The sequence below is a fragment of the Centruroides sculpturatus genome, unplaced genomic scaffold, assembly GCF_000671375.1.
Source record: "Centruroides sculpturatus isolate CEXI.00-Female unplaced genomic scaffold, Cexi_2.0 scaffold168, whole genome shotgun sequence".
Lineage (NCBI taxonomy): Eukaryota > Metazoa > Arthropoda > Arachnida > Scorpiones > Buthidae > Centruroides > Centruroides sculpturatus.
This window is the reverse complement of record NW_019384519.1, coordinates 786309-800801: the sequence shown is the minus strand read 5'-3', so window position 1 is coordinate 800801 and position 14493 is coordinate 786309. Positions and strand designations below refer to the sequence as shown.

Genomic DNA, 14493 nt, shown 5'->3' with positions numbered 1-14493 from the left:
ATCCACTCGTGCATAAATCATATAATTCCAATATATTATAGTCTAGATAGTCAGAAATCAGGAACCACTTTCTATGTAAGGGTCACATTTCAAACTGACACGAGCGGTACACAAGAGAAAAATTGTGGGTATATCACAAAAGTGTATTTACATATGATTATGAATTAACATTTGTGTTTTTAATGTGACTTCTAGAGCTCATATGAACATAACGAATCTGATAGATTTGATTAAATATTAGTCATTGCTAGTTTTGAGATGCGACTGTCAGGCAATATCTTGTTTTACTTTTTACTAAATTTATTGCCGAAAAACTGTTCAAATATAATACATTAGTTTTAGGAAGTGAGGATAGAATTTTTATTGATACTTAACTAAATTGGGAAATTGAATTTCTTTGATAAATCTTTTATAAAAATCTATCAGATTTGTTTCTTCAAAAGTTTCTTTCAAATAAAAATTTCTTTTTTATAAAACGAAATTTAAAAATACAAAGTATTAAAGACCTATACAAATAAATGCCTTTTTGCAGTTTTCCTTGTCATCCTTTTCACAATCACATTATTTACAGGAACATGATCTACATTAGCAAAGTCAAATTTTTTTTGTGATTATGAAAAGGGGGACAAGGAAGACTGCAAGAATACGTATAAGTCTTTAATATTTTGTATTTTTACAATTGCATTATATAATATACATAATTGATTATATACAGTCGACCCCCCTATAAGATAGAGATACGTTCCATTCTCTAGGAATCCGCTTTCTTACGAATCCTTCCAATCACAACCCGACACGTATCAAGTTTACGGACTACGGCTGTTTGAAAGATTTTCTTCCATAAAATTAATCGATTCTAGACTAATCCGACTCAACATTTCCAAAATACGTATATATTTTTTGGGAATAATCCGTATAAACTACGCTATAAACAAAAAATTGTAGGATTACTTACCGAGTGTCACCATTCGACATTGCCATTGCTCAACATTGTTTTCGTCGCGGAACAGCTCAGCAAAGAGCGGCCGATTTCTAACAACTTATTTTTCTGTGAAAACTTCGTAGAACTTCGGAGACATCATTAATATAAATAATTTTAATCGCCGTTGAATAAGAAATGTTTCTTTCACAAGAAATGTATAAAATTACAGTACTGTATTAGACTTACGGTACCTAATTTACATACTGACAGACGATAGTTAGCGTAAAAATCTCCGTAGCGTGGCGCCACGCTAGACGGCGGAAATTATATATTTAATTATAACAAAGTTACAATAAGTTAATATATAATTATATATACAGTACCTAATTTATATATAATTAATATATAATTATATGTACAGTACCTAATTTATATATAATTTATATAATACTGTCCAGACGATAGAAATCTCTCCGTAGCGTGGCGCTACGGACGGCGGGAAAGTAGTTCGGCTTCCCGATGACGTTTGAGGTGTTTATAGGGAACTTTTACTATTTTTTACGGATACCGGTAGCAATTTTTTCGTAGTTTTATAGGAATCGTAACTATAGGGACCGTAATTATAGGGGGGTCGACTGTATTACTTTATAGATATGCAAACAGTAGTTCTACTTGGCTAATCCAGGTTCTACTGTTTATGTGTCTCAGCCGAATTGTTAATTTATCTGCTTCACAAAGCATCTAGCTGTTCGATTACGAAGTTGAGGTGTTTCTGTGTCTAACAATCATTTTAGCTTCAATAGAATCCAAGTGTGAAAATACAGTTGACCCCCCATAATGCGGTACATACGTTCCACTTTATAAGAATTTCGTGTTGTAGAAATCCTTAAATATATAAGCCAATCACAGCCTGGCACGTGTGCAGTTTACGGACTATGGCTGTTTGAAAGGTTTTCTTCCATAAAATTAATCGATTCTAGACTAAGTTGACTCAACATTTCCAAAACACATAAATTTTGGTAATAATGTGTAAAAAGTATGCTATAAACAAAAAATTGTAGGATTACTTACCGAGTGTGCACCGTTCGACGTCGCCATTGCTTAAGCTTGTTTTCGTCGCGGAGCAGCTCACCAAACGGCGGGAGCGTTTTCTGATAAGTTACTTTTCTGTGAAAAATTCGTTGAACTTTGCAGACATCATTAATAGAAATAATTTTTATGACCGTTGAATAAGAAATTTTTTTCACAAGTAATGTATAAAATTACAGTACTGTATTAGATTTACAGTACCTAATTTAGGCCTATATACTGTACAGACGATAGTAAACTCAACTTACCCGCCTAAACTCTCCGTAGCGTGTAAGTAGTTCAGCTGCTCATCCACTATTGGTCCAGATTCGACCAATCCTGTCGCGACACGAGTCGGCGATGACGTTTTACCGCATTTTATGAGTCTTTTTTAGCGTCTTTATACGAATACGGTCGCAATTTTTTCGCCACGATATACGAATCCGCATTATATGAACCCGCGTTATAGGGGAGTCTACTGTACGAGGGCACAGGGTCAGTACTCTAATATCCACTTACACGTCGAGTTGGTAAAACTCGCCCACGTTGTCGTTTCAGATGGGTTTTTATGAGTGGCGAGGAAGGTGAGCAAGTCGGCAGGCGTCCTTTCAGAGACAGGAGACAGGTTAAACAAAATAAAGCATTTATTAAAATCTAAAGTTAACAAAGTCAGTTAAATGCGATTAAATATTAGATAAATATACAAAGGGGGAGCTCGCTGCATCTAAGACTATTCTCAGAGAGAGAGAAAGAGAGAGTTCACAATGCTCTATTAAATACCTCTACAAGGGAACGAATGGTAGCGTTGAATGGTTCGTAGGAATATTAGTCCGGCGTAGGAACTTTAGTATGACGATAAGTATATAAGTTCAAACCCGTGGTCTGTCTTCTACCGATAACTTTTTCTTTCATCTATTCGAGTCCGTTGTATGGAGGTCTGGGAGACGAGATGCACACACTGACAAATATAACTTCCTTCGGATCGCCCTGCTTTCCAGGGTTCTAGCTTTTATTCGATTGTCGTGGGAAAGGAGCCACATGATCGTCAAATGTTGACAATAACGGTGCATTCTTGACACCTTGGTGTCAAGTTTCCCATCTAATTGTTATCACAAACGGTGATCTCCGATCTAATTCTCACTAAGGAAGTTTTTTCTATCAGAGTTGTTTACATTTTTTTACCGGACAACTGCGTCAGATTTGCGGATTTCACACCAAGATGCTTACTTTCAAAGTTGTAATTTAGGACAGCAGAGTGTCAAGTAACACCAGCTGACGTGGTGTCCTCTTCACTGTGTGATGCGCGTTATTTATTTTTTATTATTTTCAAATATTTAAACAGCCCCGTTTTATAATAAAGCCAACCAAACTTTACACAAATTGTTGGTAGGCCTAACTCACGTTTTACAATGTCACAGGCTATGTGTAGCTGTATTGTAAATTCGCGGGAATGTCAGTTGCTTTACTAAAATATATTATTCAGTATAATTAGAGATGAAAATGTCAGGAAGAATAAAAGAACATACATCGTATAATCGAGATTATTTATTTATAAATTAGAAAAGTATAAAACATCACTAGTGTTTCAATTGCTTCTTGCTTTTAAGAGATAACATAATAATTTATAATAACTAATCAATCCAACTGATTATTAAACATTTAATATTTTTAAAAATATGTAATGCTATTAAGTAGACTTAATATTTAGGTACTTTATTATAATTAAAAATTAATTTTGAAAATCACATAAATAACGATAGGTAGTTTGACATATTAAACAGTGCAAAATTAGATCATAAAAATGAGAGAACACTTTAAAACCTTTAAATATTTTCAATAGCTAAAAAATAGCACGATGTATTATTTATAAATGAAAAATAAACTCAAATGACAATTCGATCTGCAAAGAACTTTCCTAAATTAATTAATGTTTATTGAGCCGTAAGACTTGTATTGTAGAGAAGTTTTACTACACATTTTAATGTTACTTAAAATATTCCGATGCAAAATATTCCGATAAAAGCAAAATGATACCTATTATCTCTTTGATCTTACATTGAAATAACATATATATATATATATATATAATACGCATAAAATTTTAAAGTAAATTTTCATATTTAAAAACCAATATTAATTAAAATTTATATTTCAGACGTCAAAGACCGAAGATTTATTAATATTAAAAGAATATTTAACCTTAAATAATAATTACTTCGATGAGATCCAAGTAGACAATGTGATCAAACTTTTCCATAATCGTAACTTTGCTATTATATCCGGTTATCAATCATTAATAATTTTAAAAAACAAGATTGAAGGAAATGTATTTATTTCTGATGATGCACTTCTAAGTTTTAATATTGCATTTGTAATGAGAAAAGGTTTTCCATATAGAAGAGAAGTAAACGAAATGTAAGATTCTTCTTGTAATTTTAATCATCGAAATAATTATAATTTATGTCTTTTTTATAATTTACAAATATTTTATGTTATATTTAGATTATCGTATTGGCTTGCAGCTGGAATTATTGGAAAAGTGTTTAAATTTCTTGGTGAAGATAATGTTGGTAATGAAATTGCAGCTCAGGAAAACAAGCCGTTGAAATTAAACGAAGTTGGTGGTGCTTTCATTCTACTGTTTATTGGATATATATTATCTTTTTCGTCCCTTCTTTCGGAGCTTCTGATTGCCAAAATCATAAAAAGAAATCGTCCTGCACTGACACTCTAATGAAGATGAATTTACGAACTGAAACTCTCTTTTCTCCTGAAATGCACTTATTCTAGTTTAAATTGAGCTTTAAAATAGTAACTATTTTCACATCCCTATTGCACATTTATCGCGAAATAATTCAAGTTTTTTAAAACAAATTTAAAAATTCTACTCGTGATCAGAAAGTATCAGGAATGTTTTTATAAAACGCATGATTTGAATTTATTCTTCAAAATTTATTTTGTCTCCTACAAAGGAATCCCCCTCCTCTCCAATGCACTAATGCTAACGTTTTTTCGCTAATTCATTCGGAACAGCAAATTTTGTTTTATGGCATCGATTGACTCAAAACGGTACCACAGAAGTCGAGGAAACGGAAAAACGTCAAACTGTGTCACATCGGGTAAATATCGGAACCGACTATGTTGAATGTTTGGCCAAGATGTTCACCAAAAACAATAGCAATGCGACCGGTTGCCTTTTTGTGGTGAAAATTCTACTAGTCTTTTCGCCACAAATTGGATTGTTTTCTGCAAATTGCTTCGCGCAAACTAAGCAAAACGCTCAGATAATATTCCTTGTCGATTTTTTGGCTGATCGGAAAGAATTCGTGATGGATGACATCGCGACAATAAAAAAAAACAGTCAAGAAGACATTCCTTTTTTGACGAACTTTGACGTGGACTTTCCGGTATGGCTTCACTTTTCGAGTGCCATCCATTCGATTGTCGACCTGTTTCCGTGTCAAATCGTTCATCTATGTTTATTCACCCGACATTTCGAAGAATATCAGGCTCAACACTTTTTCCCCACACAAAACAAAAATCGATTTTGCTAACGATAACAGACGATGACGTACTGAGTGCTGTTGCAAGTCGATGATAGTCGTAGGAAGACTCGACAAAAACCACGATAGTGCCGGATCGTAAGTGAACAGTTTAAATAAACCATTCTGTAATCATGACCAGAGTAGAATATTATATATTATGTAAAAAAATAATAATATAATCTTTATATATAAAGCAAATAATTGCTGTGAATGAGTGTTTTGCACAGATGATTTTGCAAGTATAAATTCACGACCTTTACACTTTAAAAAATAATAACTATCGGAAACTGAAACTATTTTTCGACTGAAGATGTAATACTGTACAAGATATTCTCTGCTACAGCAAATTGGTTCTCACAATGAAATAAACCCAATTTTGATATAATTCATTATGTATTACCAGTTCATTATATATATATTTATTTATTTATATGGGGAACTATAATTTATACGGGGAAGGTCGGAAAGATGGGGTATTGGCTGCATTGCTGGTAATAATTTCTGCAGTCACTTATTAGTAAATATTGTAAATCAAGATTTTAAACTGCTGTTTGTTGTTTTGTGCAATTCTGCTATGAAGACTATAACACGTTTTACACTTGGATAGTTAAATGTTAGTATAATTTGTTACGTTTTTAAAAACATTGACATGTAAATGGAGCAAAATGTTTTCTTTGATTCTTTAAACTCTCTTCTGTAGAGAATTTTTAGCATTACATGGGTATACAAATTACTTTTAAAAAATATTGATTACAAAACACTTTCAGCAAGAATACAGTACAGAGATGATATTTACTATTTTTGTGCCTTTGTCTTTAAAAAAATAAAATAAAATGAACTTACTATAATATAATAAATAAAATAATACTTATTATAAAAATGCTTATAATAGACTCTAAATGTTGCTTTATTTGATATAATTCTGCTGGTTTGATATAATATTAATAATTATAAAAAGTAAATTTAATTTCAGAGAGCTATTATTTATTGTTACATCGTCACAATGTCGGGTTGCAATTTTTAATCATATTTTTAATTTATTTCATTTAAAATATATGCTGGTTGGTTGGTTGGTACGAGTTTTCTGGCACAAGGGCCATTCAGGCCTTGCTGCGCCATGGCAAAAGGTAAAAAAAAATAAATAAATAAACAAAATATATATAACAAAATATAGATACAACACAGAAACATGAATAAGTTCAATTAAACAAAACAACAAAACAAGTATAAATATATAAGATATAAATAAGTATATGAATACTTGATTAAATCTCTTTATAAATATTTACAACTTCTAAAAAGTTCAGTATCTTATCAAGATTTAGCCTCTGTCCCAAAATCTCACTCAAACTTGCATTTCCGAAAAGCTATATACGACATTGATCAAGAGCAATGCAATTGCCAAGTATGTGTTTAACACTTACAGTACAATTGCAATACTGACATACCGGTTGATCATCACCTTTCAAAAGGTATTGATGAGTCAGTCGAGTGTGTCCAATTCTCAACAGAGTAAGGACTACCTCAGATCTCCTATCATACTGCCAATTATGTGTCCAATTTGCTATTATCGATTTGATCTCATGTAGTTTATTGTAGATTTGTGCATTCCACATAACTTGCCATCTCTCTGCTAGTCGTTTTTTAACGACTAGTTTCAAATCCCCTCCTTCAGTATGCATTGTATGCTGTGGAAGACTAGCTGACTTTGCAGCTGCGTCAGCATCTTCATTTCCTTTTATACCTACATGGCCTGGGACCCAACAAAATTTTACAATGAAATCATTCGCAGTAAGATAGCAAAACAATTTACGAATTTTAATCACTATAGAGTGAGAACTAGGTTCACATGAGATCAAAGCCTGAAGTGCACTAACTGAATCAGTGTAAATCACGCAGCAACGATGACCTTTTCTAATTTCATACTTTAAGGCTAAGTGAATAGCGTGCAGCTCTGCAGTAAAGATAGATGAATTCGATGTAATTTGCTCCGCCACGATTTCATCCTGGCAGACAAAGGCTGAGCCAACGTAATCATCCGATTTAGAACCGTCAGTGTAAATAGGAATCAAATTCCTGTCATTGTGTTGGATTTCTAAAAAGTGCTGTCTGTAAATGTAGTCTGGAGTAGATTCCTTCGAAAACTGCTTTAAGCAGAAGTCAACATTTATCACAGTAGTTGACCAATGTGGTATACTATCAACCTCGGCCTGTAAAATGTTACTTGTGTTCAGGTCAATCGTGCTGCTTACATTCTCCATTCTTATGGCAAATGCAGGGACACTACTTGGATGAGCTTCAAATAGCCTTTTCAGCTGAGTATCTGATACTGTACAATCAACTGAAGGTTTCGTATGAGATTTCTGTTTTATATAATAAAAAAAAAGACAACTGTTTTCTCCTAAGAGATAGTGGAGGCTCATAAGCCTCCACATACAGACTTTGTACAGGAGAGGTGTGAAAGGCATTAGTGCACAAATGTAGAGCTTGATGATGGATTGGATCCAGCATCCGAAGGGTAGATTCTCGTGCAGAGCCATAAAAAAATGCATCCATAGTCCAACTTCGAGCAGACAAGGGCCCTATAAATCCTGAGCATGGAACATTTGTCTGCTCCCCAGGATGAGCAGCATAATACCTTTAGAAGGTTCAGAGATTTTAAGCATCTACTCTTCAGCTTGCGCAAGTGTGGCAAGAATGTCAGTTTTTGGTCGAAAGAAACACCTAAAAACTTAGCCTCATTCACCATTGGAATTTTATCCCCATTTAAATAAATTTCAGGATCCGTGTGCAGTCCACGCCTTTGGCAAAAGTGGATGCACCAGGTCTTTGTTGCATTAAATGTAAAACCATTGGTCTTGGACCAATCGTATATGCGATTTAGGGAGGTTTGCAGTTCTCTCTCAATGAAACTCATATTACTAGACTGGCAGGAGATCTGAAAGTCATCCACATACAGAGAGTGTTTCACACTGGGAGAAAGACAGTTAGCTATGCTGTTGATTTTGATTAGGAACAGAGTCACACTCAAAATACAACCTTGAGGAACACCTTCTTCTTGTGTGAAAGGCCTAGATAAAGTGTTGCCCATCCTGACATGGAATCTTCGATTCTGCAGGAAGTTTTTTATAAAAATTGGCAAGTTACCTCGTAATCCGAATTGGTACAGATCACGAAGTATTCCGTATCGCCAGCAGCGATCGTAGGCCTTCTCTATATCAAAGAATACAGACACTAAGTGCTGTTTTCGAACAAACGCTTCGCGAATAGATGTTTCAAGGTTTACTAAATTGTCTGTGGTACTTCTGTTCCTACGAAATACACTCTGTTGAGGTGAAAAGTAGTTCTTTTCCTCTAGGAGGAACATCAGGCGTCTATTTACCATCCTCTCAAAGAGTTTACACAGGCAACTTCTCAGAGAGATTGGTCTGTAATTAGAGGGATTCTTGTGGTCTTTACCTGGTTTGGGAATGGGAATAATGATAGATAGCCTCCAAGAGTCAGGAAAAGTATGTTCTGTCCATATTCTGTTAAACAGATGCAGGAGATTAAAAAGGGAATTGTTCGAAAGATTTTTAATCATGCTGTAGTGGATTTTATCCGGGCCTACAGCACTATTCCCTGAGCGAGAGATCGCTGTATGTAATTCAATTCTAGTGAATGGCACATTATACTCTTCATTAGATGAGGAATGAAAGTTGAAACACTGTTTTTCTCTTTGGGCTTTATAAACCTGAAAATTCCTTGAATACATAATATTGCTGGATGAAGCAGAAAATGTTTCACCCAACGTATCAGCGATATCCTGTATGCCACTCATTATTGTGCCATTATTTTCTAGCATGGACAGAGAGTGGGAAGCATATTTCCCATTAATTTTATGGATTTTATCCCAGACTGCTTTTGAGCTAGTGGGGAATATTATGCTAGAGACATACTTCTTCCAAGAATCCCTTTGGCTTTGCCTTCTTGTTCTTCTGGCATTTGCCTTTGCTTTTTGAAAAGCAACCAAATTGTTAGCAGTGGGGTACCTTCTGAAAATCCCCCATGTTTTCTTTTGTGCTTTAAATGCTGCCTCGCAATTCTGGTTCCACCATGGTTTTGGATGCTTTGGATATCTAGTTGAGGTTTTTCCCATAGTTTTTTCAGCTGCCTGAATAATACTAGAAGTGACAACTTCAACTGCATCATTGATATCAGCAGTATTGACCATTTCCTCAGTTATGTCAGCCAAAGAGGAGAATGCAGGCCAATCTTCCGTTTCAAGTTTTCAGTGTGGTGGATGGGCTGTTTCACAGCTTTCTCTGCTTTGATATTTTAGAAATATTGGGAAGTGGTCGCTAGAGAGTGGATTAGATTCAACCTCCCATATAAATAGTGAAAACAGGTTTGGACTTGCTAAGGATAGATCAATAGCAATGAATGTTCTTGTTGGGGCATGGAAGTATGTCACTTTTGTATAAAACAAATATAGTTGCTGATTGTCTAGGAATCTTTCAATGGTCCTTACCTCGACGGGTTAATGTCGGGACTGCCCCACAGAGGATTGTGACAATTGAAATCACTTAGTAAAAGAAATGGAGTTGGCAGCTGTACAACCAGTGCATCCAATTCATCCTCACTGACTCTGACATCTGGTGGCAAGTATATAAAACAAACTGTGACAGTTACTCCAATAAAAATCCTAACTGCCACAGCTTGCAAAGCAGTGGTTATTTGTACCGGTAAGGATGGAATGCGATTTGAAACCAGAATAGCCACACCGCCACTGGCACAGTTGTGGCTATCATCATCCTTGCGGTAGAGATCAAATCCTTTTAAAGAGATTCTTTCTCCAGGGTTTAGGTGGGTTTCCTGGAGTGCCACACAGAGAGATTGGGTAGATAATGTCAAGTGTTTAATGTCAGAGAGGTTGTTGCGGAAACCACGACAGTTCCATTGGATTATTTTATAATCCATTATGTGTTTGAGGCAGCATTCTTTGTGAAGGTATTACTCTTTAATTTCACGGGAGTTTTTTTTTTGGAGGTGACGTTGGTTGTGTCACCACCATATTATTTTCTTCATCAGAAAAGTCAGAGAACTCACTTAGACTGAGTCTCTGATTTTTTAGTTGATCTGGAGATAGCTGCTTTCACCTTTTGCTTGTTAAGTGGGTTTTTATTTGCCTTTTTTGAACCCACATTTCTTGTTGTTACCCCTGTTTTTGGTAGGGGTGTTTTGACCTTCTTGGTCTCCTTTTCTGATGTTTGGATAGAAGGAAGAATTAAACATTTTGCATGGCGGGTAAGTGATTCACTTGGAGAGACAGAAATATCTGTTTGAACCCCACATGTGTTTGTGGATTTCAAAACAACAGCAAATGTTTTCTGTCTCAAAGGTGCAGTTGAAGTGACCACACGATGAGCCTCTGGGTAGGGAATGTTATTTACTGTTTTTACCCGTTGTATCTCTTTTTCTGTTTGCCATGCAGGGCATTTTCTGGAGTAAGAAGGGTGGGCATCTTTGCAGTTAACACAGCATGGGGTACTGGTACACTCAGTACACTCGTGACCTTCAGTCCCACACTGTGCACATACGCTCTTGCCACGGCAGGATGTCTGTGAATGTCCAAACCGCTGGCATTTGAAAGAACGCAGTGGATTTGGAATGTACGGACAGACAGGGCAGCGCAGATAACCTGCTGTAATAAAAGATGGCAATGTCGGCTTGTTTAAGGTGAGAATTAAATGTTTGGTTGGTATTAACTTGCTATCCTGATGAATGGAGATACGTTGGACAGCAGTGACACCTTAGTCTTTAAGGTTCATCTGAATATCTGATTCATCTTCAGACATCAGATCAAACTCAGATATCACACCACGTGATGAGTTCAAACTTCCATGTGGTGTGACTGTGACTTCAATGTCTCCCAACTTTTTTGCAGCTAGAAGTTTTGCCGACTGTTGAGGTGAGGCAGTTTCTACAAGTAGGTCTCCTGACCTCAATTTTTGTGTTTTTTTTTTTTCAGCTGTCCGATCGTTGATTCAAATAACTTCTGAATCAAGAAAGGGGAGCATTTTGACAAAGTTTTTTTCTCCAGTAGCATGCACTATTAAGTAGGATGGCTGACTGGCAGTGTTTTCTGGCTTGTCTTTATTTTTTAAAGTTTTAGGATCCATGATTAAATAATAATATTTCAGCTCCTATTGACCTCTTTCATCATGGGCCCAACAAGGGGATGCCGTCACATGGGAGACTCCTATAGACTGTCACACCAGGGTTTCTCAGGAGCTATACCCTCACAATGCAGTCAAGAAGAGCACATCTTGTCTGACGTGTTTGCCCGGTCTGCATTGATCGGTTGACTCCAAGCCGAGGTCAAGAATGACTCAACGACCAGCCGATTGACTCAAACTGAGCCTGATTTGAGCCTCCCGTTTATCCGAAGCAGAGGCCAAAGCAGTGTGTTGGGGACGTTATGTTGCCCCTCAGCTACCAGGATCTCCGTTTCCGGCATACGGGACACCACACACGGCAAACACGTGGGTGGGCGTTCAGATCCCAGGGATGGTGAAGAAAAGTTACTAAACCATCTCTGGGAGGTCCCTTCACCACAGACAGGAACCCACATCTAGGGGTAAAATATATGCTGTCCACCTCAAATTAGTATTGGCTTTCCCCAGTACATTATACTTTTCCTTTAGCAATACAGTTGTGACAGACATCTATATAACACTTATCAGGAGAAATTTTAAACTACAATAACGGGACTCTCGGTTTGCGTCAGAAAATCTTGTAAGGTAATTTAGGCTTGCTGTGCTTATATTTTCCACACATAGTCCCATCTTTCATCCACCTAACTCCGTTCTCGAGATTAAGGAAAAACAGACAGGCGGATGGACAGACAACAGTGGAAATTTATAGGTCTACAAATTTTTAAATTGCAGCCTAATCACTTTAAAACACATCCCATATTACTCCAACTGTGGGTAAAACAGAGTATTTGACATAATTTCATAAATTTCTAAAAAAGGAAAAAGTTAATAACACTCGTTTTCAGTTCATTGTGTTTCGGTGCTTTTCTTACTTTGCATAATTTTTATGTGTTATAATACCACACTTGACATTACAAATAAGAAAGGAAAGATCGATTGGTGTGACAAATTTGGTTGAAAGCCTGGCATTCTATATATATATAAACAGTTGAATTTATCGTCTCACGATTGTGCTGAAATGATCACATATAGACGAAAAATCATAATCTTTAAAAAAATTTAAATTATGTTGAGAGATATATTTTGTATTGGAATTTCGTCGGATGATATTATTTTTTGAGTTAATTGAAGACACAGACTGTCCGAAAAAAATTTTTGGTAGACACCGTTTATTCACTTCCTGTGTTCCAGAACAAACTTCTTGACCACCTGACCTTCTTTTTTTTAGGCTACTTAAACGTCAAGTTAACAAACATTCCTTTAAAAAACACAGAAAAATATTTAATTAAAATTATAAATTTCAACTTAGAGTTTATGGGTCTTACAGCCATCTTCACGTTCTTGCTTTCCGTTCGGAGATTTTCGGGATGCTCTAAGTTGAAATTTATAATTTTAGTTAGATATTTTTCTGTGTTTTTTAAAGGAATGTTTGTGAGTATCAAAGTAAGTATTGCTTAAGCTATCATCTTACAGCCAATCGATTTATCATATAAACCTAACCTTTTTATGTTGCAAAGTTTTTCTAATTACATCGCAGTGTGATAAACCAGTATGCATGAAGTTGGTAAAATATGCCTTTTGGTTCTACACACTATCTGTTGCTAGTTTATATTATCTTATTTTTTAAATCGGAGAATATGTGGATACTCTTAAAGAACAACGAATGGACGATCTTAGTCAAAATCTAGGATGAAAGGAGCTATTCACGTGATAATCTAGGTTATCTGAAGGCATTTAAGCAGTTTAATGCTCCTAGGGGATACAAGAGTCACGAGTATAGATAGAACTAAAATCGGACGTATCCAGATTTGATTAATTGAGCCAGACTTAAAAGTGAAGGTGAAACCTAAATTTGGGATTTTTCATCTAAAATTTATTAAATTTAAAATAAAAACATTTCTTTTTATATTTACGAAAATATATTTATTGCATGAGATTTCAGAAATATTTACATTTAAGTTTAATGCGAGAAGTATTCATTCTTGTTGCAATATTACAGATAATTTTTCGNAATACGTGAGCCGTTCACAGCCCGGTACACGTATCTGTAAAATCTAAGTGACTCGTACAACATGGAATTCATATAAAACGGAAAAATCAACAGTGTTATAGGGGGGTCGATTTGTATTAGCAAAAGCATTTTGACGGTGGATAAAATAGTTTTTTTTAAGTTGCATTAAAAACTAATTTTCTAGTTTGTTTTTCTGCGCATGCAATTTTATCATAGCTGTTTATTAGAAATTGGTATGTAATATTTTTAAAACTTGTTTAAAATAAAAAGGAAAAATGCATAGTACATGTTATATGTTTCATATGTGATATAGAACCAATAATGAAAAATATCAGCATTACGTAGGTAAAAAATTGCATTTGTTTTGCAAGTTTTCAACTAATTACCACATCTTATCAGATTCTTTCCTATAGATTATTTTTTTATGATTATTAATTGAGGACTCGATCTAAACTGCAAGATCGGCTAAACAATGACAAATGGATACGTTTATGCTTTGTAAATATATGAGTTTTCTCTTCAGAATCCAAACTCGATTTTAAAATGGATTTTCCACAGAGAAAGAAATGTTTTAAACTGTCGTTAAACTTTATAACTCTGTATAGAAGAGTGAACGATAAAAAATACTACAAGACCACTTAGGTGAATGGTGGGTAAGATTTTAAAAAACCACATAGTTATGATAGATAATGAGATAAAACGAATTAAAAATTTTTTTTTTAAAAATTATATACCGCATTTAATAATACA

General features: G+C 35.0%; 1 protein-coding gene across 1 annotated transcript in view; it reads left to right on the top strand.

Annotated features, from left to right (window-relative positions):
- Window positions 1–4161, top strand: part of LOC111622674 — a 29438-nt gene extending 25277 nt beyond the window's left edge. Inside the window, exon 7 of the mRNA XM_023365095.1 lies at window positions 4146–4161. The gene's annotated coding sequence lies outside the window, so the exon portion shown is untranslated. The remainder of the gene's footprint in view (window positions 1–4145) is intronic.
- The last annotated feature ends 10332 nt before the right edge of the window (window positions 4162–14493 follow it).